Below are 12,196 nucleotides of genomic sequence, written 5' to 3'. Positions count from 1 at the left end.
AGTCCCTTGGACTGCAAGGAGATCCACCCAGTCCATCCTAAAGGAGATTAGTCCTGGGTGTTCATTGGAGGGACTGATGTTGAAGCTGAAACTCCAGTGGTTTGGCCACCTGATGCAAAGAGCTGACTCATTTGAAAAGACCCTGATGCTGAGAAAGATTGAAGGCAGGAGGAGAAGGGGACAACAGAGGATGAGATGGTTGGATGGCATCACCAACTCAATGGACATGGGTTTGGGTGGACTCTGGGAGTTGGTGATGGACTGCGAGGCCTGGCGTGCTGTGGTTCATGGGGTCGCAAAGAGTCAGACATGACTGAGTGACTGAACTGAACAGATGTCAAATCAGGTGGAAATCACTATCAGCATAAACAAGTAACACTAACAATCACTTTTTTTTTTTAAATCACTATACATTCTGATCTCAGATAATAAGTGCATTGATGTCTAATAAAATCGATTAAGTGATGAAATGTTGCACAATGGCTATTCTACACAGAGTATCAGGGAGGGTTCTCTAAGGAGGTGAATATTTGGACATAGACATAAATAATGCAGGAAGTTAAAGCATATGAATACAAGAAAAGCCACTCCGAATTGTCACAGCAAGTATAATACTATAGCTTTGATAATTTAAGAAAAAAATTCTACTTTGAAGTACTCTCATAATTTCAGTCTGTTGGTTAGAATTAGAAAGTTTTCTTTTAAATTATTTTGGGTTTTTATCACCTGATGTAAATTACTTTCTAGGTTTTGCTTTATATTTGTAGCACAAATTTTCATATGTTGCATTTAATTTTTCCTTAGTTGATTATGGATAGAGGATAGATAGGTAGGTGGGTAGTTATGTAGGTGGGTAGTTATGTAGGTAGGTAGACAGATTTAAAGTTTCTTGAAACTGATTCTTTGAAACGTGAATTGTTTAGAATTGTATTTTTAAATTTGTTAAACAATTGTGGATTTCCCAGATATATTATTATTACTTAATTTTAGTTTGTTTTCATATAACCTGAGACTGTTTTTTGTATAATTTCTATTCTCTTAAAGTTATATTTTATTACAAAGACATGGTCTATCTTGGTTGATGTTCCATGCACAGTAAAGACAGGTGTATATTCTACCATTGTGTGAAGTGTTCTATAAATGCTGATTACATTAAGTTGCTTGATAGTGTTTTTTATGAAGTTTTTCATTAATTACTGAGTTTTTCATTAATCAATACACTGTGAGTACTGAAGTTAATTTGTCACTTCAGATCTATCAGTGTTTATCTCATGCATTTTGATTTACTCTTGCTATGTGTTATATATCTGTTATATATTCTTTGAGAAATTATTCCTTTATTATTACACATGTGCTTTTTATCTGTGAAAATAATCTTCATTTAGAAATTAACATAACTATTCCAGTTTTCTTTCAGTCAGTATCTGCATGGCATTTTTTCTCTAATCTTTTTACTTTTATATTCTAATTTTGTTTATATTTAAATGTGATTCTGGTAGACACAATATAAGTGGATCTTGGTTTTTTATCTAGTCCAATAATCTACGTCTTTTAACTGGTATGTTTATTTGGACCATTTACCTATATTTAATATACAGGCACACCTCATGGTATTGCACTGTGCTTTATTGTGCTCTTCAGACATTGCATTTTTTTTTAAACAAATCAAATGTTTATGCCAACCCCATGTCCAGCAAGACAACTGGTGCAAATTTTCCAACAGCTTCAGCACAATTTGTGTCTCTGAGTCATATTTTGTAATTCTTATAATATTTCAAACTTTTTAGTATTATTATTACATTTGTTATGATGCTCTGTGATCACTGACCTTTGATGTTACTATTGTAATTGGTAGGAGGGTGTGTGTGCATGAACCATACCCGTACAAGATGACAAACTTAATCTATAAATGTGTGTGCCCTGACTACTCCACCATCTGGCCATTCTCCAAATCTCTCTGTCTCTCCTTGATCTCCCTATTTCGTGAGACACCACAGTATTAAAATTAGGCCAGTTGATAACTTTAACAATGGCCCCTAAGTATTCAAGTGAAAGAAAGAGTCACATGTTTCTCACTTTAAATCAAAAGCTAGACATGATTAGGCTTAGTGAGGACAGCGTGTTGAAAGCCAAAACAGACACTAGACCTCTTACACCAAATGGCTAGACAAATTTTGATGACAAGGAAAAATTTTTGAAGGAAATTAAAAACATTACTCCAGTGATCATACAAGTGATAAGAGGAAAGAGCCTTATTGGTGATATGAGAAAGTGTTAGTGGTCTAGACAGATGATCAAACCAACCGAAACATTCTCTTAAGGCCAAAGCCTAATCCAGAGCAAGACTGTAACTCCCTTCAATTCTATGAAGGCTGGGAACAGTGAGGAAGCTGTAGAAAAGTTTGAAGTTCATGAAATTTAAAAAAAGAAACCATCTTCATAACATAAAAGTGCAAGGTGAAGAAGCAAGTGCTGGTGTACAGAATCTAGAAAAATGGTACTGAAGAATTCATTTACAGGGAAACAGTAGAGAAACAGACATAGAGAATGGACTTATGGACATGGGGAGAGAGGAGGAGAGGGTGAGATGTATGGAAAGAGTAACTTGGAAACTTACATTATCATATGTAAAATAGATAGCCAACCAGAATTTGCTGTGTGGCTCAGGAAACTCAATCAGGGGCTCTGTATCAGCCTAGAGGGGTGGGATAGGGAGGGAGAAGGGAGGGAGAAGGGAGGGAGGTTCCAAAGGGAGGGGATATACCAATGGCTAGTTCATGATGAGGTTTGACAGAAAAGAGCAAAATTCTGCAAAGCAATTATCTGTCAATAAAAAGTAAATTAATTAAAACAAAAAGTGCTGATGTAGAAGCAGCAGCAAGTTATCCAGAAGATCTAGCTAAGATTGTTAATGAAGGTGGTTACATTAGACAACAGATTTTCAGTGTATACAAAACAACTTTCTACTGGCAGAAGATGTCATCTAGGACTTTCATAGCTAGAGAGGAGTCACTGCTTGTCTTCAAAGGACAGGCTGACTCTATTGTTAGGGGCTAATGCAGCTGGTGACAGTAAGTTGAAGCCAATGCTCATTTACCATTTTGAAAATCCTAGGATCCTTAAAAGAATTTTTCTAAGTCTACCTTTCCCATGATCTACAAATAGAACAGTAAAACCTGTATAACAGCACATTCATTTTCAAGATGACATACTGCTTACACCTACTTCTCAGAAAAAAAGATTTCTTTCAAAACATTACTGCTCATTGACAATGCACCTGGTCACCCAAAAGCTCTGATGGAAATATATAAGATTAATGTTGTTTTCATACCCACTAACACAACACTCATTCTGTCGGTTCATAGATCAAGAAATAGTTTTAAATTTCAAGTCTTATTGTTTAAGAAATCCATTTTGTAAAGCCGCAGCTGCCATAGATAGTGATTAGTGATTCCTTTGATAGATCTTGGCAAAGTAAATTGAAAATCTTCTGGAAAGGTTTTAGCTTCAAGACATCATAAGAACGTTCAAGATTCATGGGAAGAGGTCAAATATTAACATTAACAGGAATTTGGAAGAAGTTGGTTTCAACTCTCATGGATGATTTTAAGGAGTTCAAGACTTAATAAAAAAAAAAAAAAAAAAGGAACTATAGAGTCAGTAGAAATAGAAAGAGAACTAAAATTAGAGCCTGAAGATGAGACTGAATTGCTGCAACCTTATGGAGAAGGAAATGGCAGCCCACTCCAGTACTCTTGCCTGGAGAATCCCATGGAGGGAGGAACCTGGTAGGCTACACCCCATGGGGTTGCAAAGAGTCGGACACAACTGAGCAACTTCATTTCACTTATGATAAAACTTGAAGGATAAGAAGTTGCTTCCGAAACTACTCTTGGTGATAATTCTGTGAAGATTATTGAAATGACAACAAAGGATTTAAATATTACATAAACTTAGTTAACAAAGCAGTAGCAGGGTTTGAGATGATTGACTCCAATTTTGAAAGAATCTCTACTGTGGGTAAAATGCTATCACATAGCATCACAGGCTACAGAGAAATTCTTTGTGAAAGGAAGGATCAATCCGGATATGGCAAACTCCAAGATTATGCATTTTAAGAAATTGCCTCAGGCACCCTAACCTTCAGCAACCACCACCCTAATCAGTCAGCAGCCATCAATACCAAGGCAAGACTTACCAACAGCAAAAAGATTATGACTTGATGAAGGCTCAGATGGTTAGTTTTCTTAGAGGTAAATTTTTTTTCAAATTTAGGTTATGTACATTGATTTTTAGACATAATACTATTGCTTACCTAATAGACTATGCTGCTGCTGCTGCTAAGTCGCTTCAGTCGCGTCTGATTCTGTGCAACCACATAGACGGCAGCCCAACAGGCTCCCCCGTCCCTGGGATTCTCCAGGCAAGAACACTGGAGTGGGTTGCCATTTCCTTCTCCAATGCATGAAAGTGAAAAGTGAAGTTGCTCAGTCGTGTCTGACTCTTTGTGACCCCAAGGACTGCAGCCTACCAGGCTCCTCCGCCCATGGGATTTTCCAGGCAAGAATACTGGAGTGGGTTGTCATTTCCTTCTCCATAATAGACTATAGTATAGTGTAAACATAATTTCTATATGCACTGGGAAGCCAAAAACTTTGTGTAATTTGCTTTATTACAGTGGTCTGGAACTGAACCCACAATATCCCTGATGTTAGACTGTAACAACTTTATTGAGATATAACTCAAATGCACACACACATAAATCCTCTTTACAAAGCTTATAATTCATAATTGAAATAATCTACCACCTTTCTACATGTGCTCTATTTTAATATTAATTTTTCATTTCTTTTAACTTTTTTTCCCCCATCTCTGGACTTAATTGAGTATTTTAATGATTCTATCTCACATCTCTATTGACTAATTCTTATACTTTTAAAAAATTTAATGTGTTGTCTTATATTTCATAAAATACATTTTTAATAACTTGAGTCTACTATCAAATAATATTATACTATTTCATATACTGGAGAAGGAAATGTCAACCCACTCCAGTATTCTTGCCTGGAGAATCATATGGATGGAGGAGCTTGGTGGGCTACAGTCCACAGGTCACAAAGAGTCAGATATGACTGAGCGACTTCACTTTCACTTTCATATATAAAAGAAAGTCCTTAAAACTACACAATGGCATTTTTCCTTGATGTAATTTCTGCTATATTTGTCATATATTTTACTTTTACATGTGCTATAAAGAAAACATATTGCTACTAATTTTGCTTTAAAAAGTCAATTATTAATGAGAGCAATTAAGGTAAGTAAAAATAATGCATTTTATTGTATATTAATTTATGTTTTCAAAATTCATTTCTCTCTTGGAACCTTGTTCCAAGTTTTAAATTTATATGCAACTTTTTCCTGAAGAATTTCTTTTAACATTTCTTATAGGGTATGGAAAATTCTGAAAGAGATGGGAATACCAGACCACCTGACCTGCCTCTTGAGAAACCTATATGCAGGTCAGGAAGCAACAGTTAGAATTGAACATGGAACAACAGACTGGTTCCAAATAGGAAAAGGAGTACGTCAAGACTGTATATTGTCACCCTGCTTATTTAACTTATATGCAGAGTATGTCATGAGAAACACTGGCCTGGAAGATGCACAAGCTGGAATCAAGATTGCCAAAAGAAATATCAATTACCTCAGATATGCAGATGACACCACCCTTATGGCAGAAAGTGAAGAAGAACTAAAAAGCCTCTTGATGAAAGTGAAAGAGAAGAGTGAAAAAGTTGGCTTAAAGCTCAACATTCAGAAAATGAAGATCACATCTGGTCCCATCACTTCATGGGAAATAGATGGGGAAACAGTGGAAACAGTGGCTGACTTTATTTTTCTGGCCTCCAAAATCACTGCAGATGGTGATTGCAGCCATGAAATTACAAGATGCTTACTCCTTGGAAGGAAAGTTATGACCAATCTAGACAGCATATTAAAAAGCAGAGACATTATTTTGCCAACAAAGGTCCATCTAGTCAAGGCTATGGTTTTTCCAGCGGTCATGTATGGATGTGAGTTGGACTGTGAAGAAAGCTGAGCACCGAAGAATTGATGCTTTTGAACTGTGGTGTTGGAGAAGACTCTTGAGAGTCCTTTGGACTGCAAGGAAATCCAACCAGTCCATCATAAAGGAGAGCAGTCCTGGGTGTTCATTGGAAGGACTGATACTGAGGCTGAAACTCCAATACTTTGGCCACCTCATGTGAAGAGTTGACTCATTGGAAAAGACCCTGATGCTGGGAGGTATTAGGGGCAGGAGGAGAAAGGGACAAGAGAGGATGAGATGGCTGGATGGCATCACCAACTCGATGCACATGAGTTTAGGTGAACTCCAGGAGTTGGTGATGGACAGCGAGGCCTGATGTGCTGCAATCCATGAGATCACAAAGTCAGACACGACTGAGTGACTGAACTGAATTGAACTGATAGGGTGGTCTTTTGGTAATATGTTCTCCCATTTCTTGTTTGCCTGAACATTTTCTTGGAAAATCTTTGGGTATAAATTTCTGGACTGAAAGTTATATTTACATATATATGCAAAACCCAGAACACTGACAAAATCAAATCTGGTGTGGATGTGGGGTAACAGGAACTCTTATTCATTCTTGATGCAAATTGAAAATGATATGGTCACTCTGGAAAACAATTTGGCATATACATATATATATATATGAAATCACTTTGCTATAAACCTAAAACTGATACAACATTGTAAATTCACTATTCTTCAATTTAAAAAAATGATATAAAACAGTCCCATATATATTTCTTTTAAAATGGAATTCTTAATTTATTTTTGGTATGGATTTCTCCCTAATATTAACAACATTTCAGAACATATATAATCTCAAATGGCAAAATGAAGCTAATGAAGTATACCCTAAAGAGAAGAGAGTTTTCAGATATCAGGGCAGAAATTACTGGTCACTTTAAGCAGTTACATAGTAGTTTTATATGTTTTTATAAATAAGAAAAAAAATGGTGAATTAGTTGATGTTTCCTTGGTGCTTTGTTAATAAGTACTGATAAAGAGAATTTATCAGACCTTCTGTCTATCATAAATCTATACTGATGCTTATCAACTTTGAAAGAAAACCAAATTAGCAACTCGGCAAAACTTATTTAAATAACTGTTGTTACCTAACCATAATTAAAAACAACTAGGTCTTGACAAAACATTTTCATCGTGATTAATTTCAGGGATAGTAATTTGGAGAACTCACTTTAATAACACAGTTTCTTCCTTCTAAGGCCTTTCAAAATCATTCTTGTAAGTTCATAATGAAATGAAAAAAAGGGTATAGGCTTATAAGAAAATGTCATTAACAATTTTGCTTCTCTGACAATGTTCCAGTGTTATGTATGAAATAAAGGACTATATGTGTGGTCCCATCATTGTGAGTCTCAAATTGACCCAGATTTCAATACGAAATATGAAAAGCTATGAACAACCTAGACAGCATATTAAAAAGCAGAAACATTACTTTGCCAACAAAGTTCTGTCTAGCCAAAACTATGGTTTTCTAGTAGTCATGCAAGGATGTGAGAGTTGGACCATAAAGAAGGCTGAATGCTGAAGAATTGATACTTTTGAGCTGTGGTGTTGGAGAAGATTCTTGAGAGTCCCATGGACTGCAAGGAGATCAAAGCACTCGGCATTAAAGGAAATCAATCCTGAATATTTATTAGAAGGACTGATGCTGAAGCTCCAATACTTTGGCCACCTGAGGTTAAGAGCTGACTCATTAGAAAAGACCTTGATGCTGGGAAAGATCAAAGGCAGGAGGAGAAGGAGACAATAGAGGATGAAATGGTTGGAATGGCATCACTGACTCAATGGACATGAGTTTGAGCAAACTGTGAGATGGTGATGGACAGGGAAGCCTGGCGTGCTGCAGTCCATGGGGTTGCATAGAGTTGGACACAACTGAGTGACTGAATAACAACAATTTATAACAGCCAAGACATGGAAACAACTCTAATGCTCATGAACAGAGATTGGCTTAAAAAGATGTGGTGTATACATATATATGTGTGTGTATATATATATATATATATATATATGTATATATATATATATTTAAAACAATGTGATATTATATATATATATATATATATATATATGAATGGAATTTTACTCAGTCTTTAAAAAAGAAGAAATATTTCCATTTCAAACATTGATGGACCTAGAAATATTACACTAAGTGAAGTAAGTCAAGCAAAAAAAACAAATACTATGTGATGTCATCTACATGTGGAGACTAAGAAATGATATGAATGATTCTATATACAGAACAGAAAGTGAATCACAGACATAGAAAACAAACCTTAGGGTTACCAAACGGGAGAGGGAGGGAGGGGTAATTAAGAGTCTGGGATTAGTAGATACAAGTCACTATACTTAAAATAGATAAGAAACAAGGACTTAGTTTTTAGCTAGGGAACCATATTCAATATATTGCTGCTGCTGCTGCTAAGTCACTTTAGTCGTGTCCAACTCTGTGCGACCCCATAGACGGCAGCCCACCAGGCTCCCCCGTCCCTGGGATTCTCCAGGCAAGAACACTGGAGTGGGTTGCCATTTCCTTCTCCAATGCGTGAAAATGAAAAGTGAAAGGGAAGTCGTTCAGTCATGTCCAACTCTTAGCAAACCCATGGATTGCGGCCTACCAGGCTCCTCCATCCATGGGATTTTCCAGGCAAGAGTACTGGAGTGGGGTGCCATTACCTTCTCCATTCAATATCTTATAGTATCCTAAAATATAATGTAATCTGAAATAGATATAGCTAAAATGTATAAATATATATGTAGCTGAATCACTATGTTGTGCCATTGAAACTAACACAGTATAATACATCAACTATATTTCATTAAAAAAAAATAGAAAATGCTTAGGGAGAATGCAATAAAAGTAGTGTAAATCTTGATTTTGGTGTTATTGATAGCTCATAGAGTTTGTACAAAAGTATATGAATTTTACTATATTAAATTAGATTTTGAAATGTAAAAATTTATGATGTGAATTAACAACAACAAAAATCAATGAATTATAAATAGGATGGCTACATAAAAGTAAAAATTCACCAAGAAGTTAAAATGGTAAATTAGCTATTCTCCCATTACCATGTTTACCACTTAAGACCTTGCTGTTAATAATTGACCTGCCTACAAAAAAGCTATGGTATATAAAAGGTACCAATACAGTTAACAATTTTAGTCAAATAAAAGTATAAAACTATACCCTAGCAGGGCTTTCCAGGTGGCGCTAGTGGTAAAGAACCTACCTGCAGCTAGAGACACAAGTTCCATCCTTGGGTTGGGAAGATCCCCTGGAGAAGGGCATGGCAAGCCACTGCAGTATTCTTGTCTGGAGAAAACATGGACAGAGGAAACTAGTGGGCTACCATCTACAGGATCACAAAGACTGGAACATGACTGAAGCAACTTAGCATGCACACATACCTTAGCAGGAAAGAGATGGCACATTCAAATAGGTTCACTGAGTAGTGTTGACTAAAGGAGCTATTTATGAAGATGTTGGCAGTTAGGAGAAATAAACAAGGGAAGACAGGGTTCTCCAGGAGGGAGCTACAGCATGAAATTATCATCCCAAAGTAAAAAGGAACAAGAGGAAAGAGTATCTTTGAACCCAGCAAAAGATGTAGTTATAGTGGCATCAGTTACAGTGACTGAAGAGCACGTGCATCTGAGAGCAGCTGTGGCCTTTAGGGGAGAAACGGAGCCACGGGAAAGACCAGGATGAAATACCTTACCTTTACTCCTCTTTTTCTTAAGATTTAGGCATAATGGACATAAACAATTGCACATATATAATAGATACATTTTGATGAGTTTGGACCTAAGTACACACTCACCATAATCAAGGCACTAAACACATCTATCACTTCCAAAAATGTCCGTGTGCTTGTGTTTGTGTGTGTATTTTGTGGCCACAATACTTAAAATGATCTCTACCCTCTCAATAAGTTTTTAGGTACACAATATCATACTGTTAACTACAGGCACTGTGTTTTACAGCGTTCCTCTAGAACTTACTTATCTTCCATAACTGAAACTTTATACCCATTAAGCAAAAACTCCTGTTTCCCATTCTGCTCCTCCTTGGCGATCACCATTCTATTCTCTGCCTCTAAGACTCTGTTTTAGATCCTATATAAATGGACACATGCTGTATTTTTCTGTGACTGTCTCATCTCATATAGCATAAAATCGTCTGGAGCCACCCATGTTGACATAAATAGTAACATCTTTTTTTTTAACGCTGAATAACACCCCGGTACACATGTAACATATGGCACATTTTCTTGATTCATCTGTTGATAGACACTCTGACTGCTTCTGTATCTTAGCCATTGTGACTACTGCTACTATGAACATAGGGGTATAGATATCTCTCTGAGATTCTAATTTCAATTCCTTTGGATATATACCCAGAAACAGCATTGCTGGATTCCATAGTGGTTACAGTTTTGTTTTGAGAAACTTTGTTTTCCATAGTGGCCACACCATTTTACACTCCCCAAAACAATGTATGTGTTTTCTGATTTATCTACATTCTCACCAGTACTTAACATTTGTGGGTTTTTTGGTTTTTATTTTTTTATAATAGGCATTCTAACAGGTGTGAGGTGATAGCTCACATGGGGTGGGTTGATTTTCATTTCTCTGGTAATTAGTGATGTCGAGCACCTTTTCATATACTTCTGGGCCAAGAGTATGTCTTCTTAGAGAAACATTCATTTATTTGCCTATTTTTAGATCAAAATATTTGTATTTTTTTGTCATTGAGTTGTAAGAGATTCTTATAAACTTTGCATATTAATCTCTTATTAGATATATAATTGCAATTATTTTTTATCATTCCATAGCTTGCCTTTTCAGTCTGTTGCTTATTTGCTGTATCGAAGATTTTAGTCTGATGCAGTTCCACTTGTCTAATTTTAGTTTTGTGGGTATTTTTGGTGTTAAATCCAATAGACTATTACCAGTACCAAAGTCAAGAAGCTTTTCCTATATGTTTTCTTCAGGGAGTGTTAGAGCTTTATGTCTTACATTTAAGTCTTTAAATCGTTTTCAGTTGATTTTTCTGTATATGGTAAAATGTCTTTTTCCATTTTTAAAATCAACATGAAGACACCTTGTATTCTAAATATTTTATTTATCCACTTTCCTCAGTAACTGAATTGCCCTTTCAGTAGCTATTCGAGATTCATATCTTAAAGATGACTGATGTAATATTTATGGGTGTGTTTAAAGTTATTGATTACTTCAGCAGAATTCCTATCTGACAAGAAGTTTAAAAAGTCAGGAGTTTATGTGTGAAGTCCCTATGAACTTCCCTGGCCCCTTCACACCCGAAACTGGGATAGGAAGCCCCTCCCCTAGGCTTCCAGAGGCTCTCCTGCCTGGCAGGATCACTGTGTCTGTAACACTGCTCTGTCACTGCCTGTTCTCATGCATGCTTCATTTTCTCATTTGAAGTGAAAGTTAAAGTGTTAGCTGCTCAGTCATGTCCAATTCTTTGTGAACCCATGACTGTAGGCCACTAGTCTTCTCTGTCCATGGAAGTTTCCAGGCAAGAGTCCTGGAGTGGGTAGCCATTTCTCCAGGGGATCTTCCCAACCCAAGGATTGAACCCCAGTCTCACACATTGCAGGCAGATTCTTTATCATCTGAGCCACCTGGGAAGCCCATTTTCCCACTTACAGAGGAATTTGAATGCTGCCTTTATACCCCAATACTGACAGTTTCTGACATAGCATATATACTTAATCAATGCTTGTTGAATATGTGCAAAAAATGTTTTAGACACTAATTTCATTGTTTATATTGTTAAATGATATGAGTATCAAAATCACTAAAGGTCTATTTTTTTTCTCAATTGTCTCTTACTCTGCAATTGCCAAGTTGAGACTGTAACTTTCTATCTTGCCATTTCATATCAATTCAGCAAACTTGCACAAATTACCACTTATTTTGGTAAATATAATAATGAAAACAATAACTTTACATAGTTATAACCTAAGAGCAGAGGTAAATGCAAATAGCATTGAAATACAGGCAGAATGTGGCAAGTGTCATAACTATTTAATGCAAAATATTCTATCAACA

Source organism: Bison bison, unplaced genomic scaffold (genome assembly GCF_000754665.1).
Source record: "Bison bison bison isolate TAMUID 2011002044 unplaced genomic scaffold, Bison_UMD1.0 scf7180017864537, whole genome shotgun sequence".
Classification (NCBI taxonomy): Eukaryota; Metazoa; Chordata; class Mammalia; order Artiodactyla; family Bovidae; genus Bison; species Bison bison.
Note: the sequence above shows the minus strand (reverse complement) of the source record.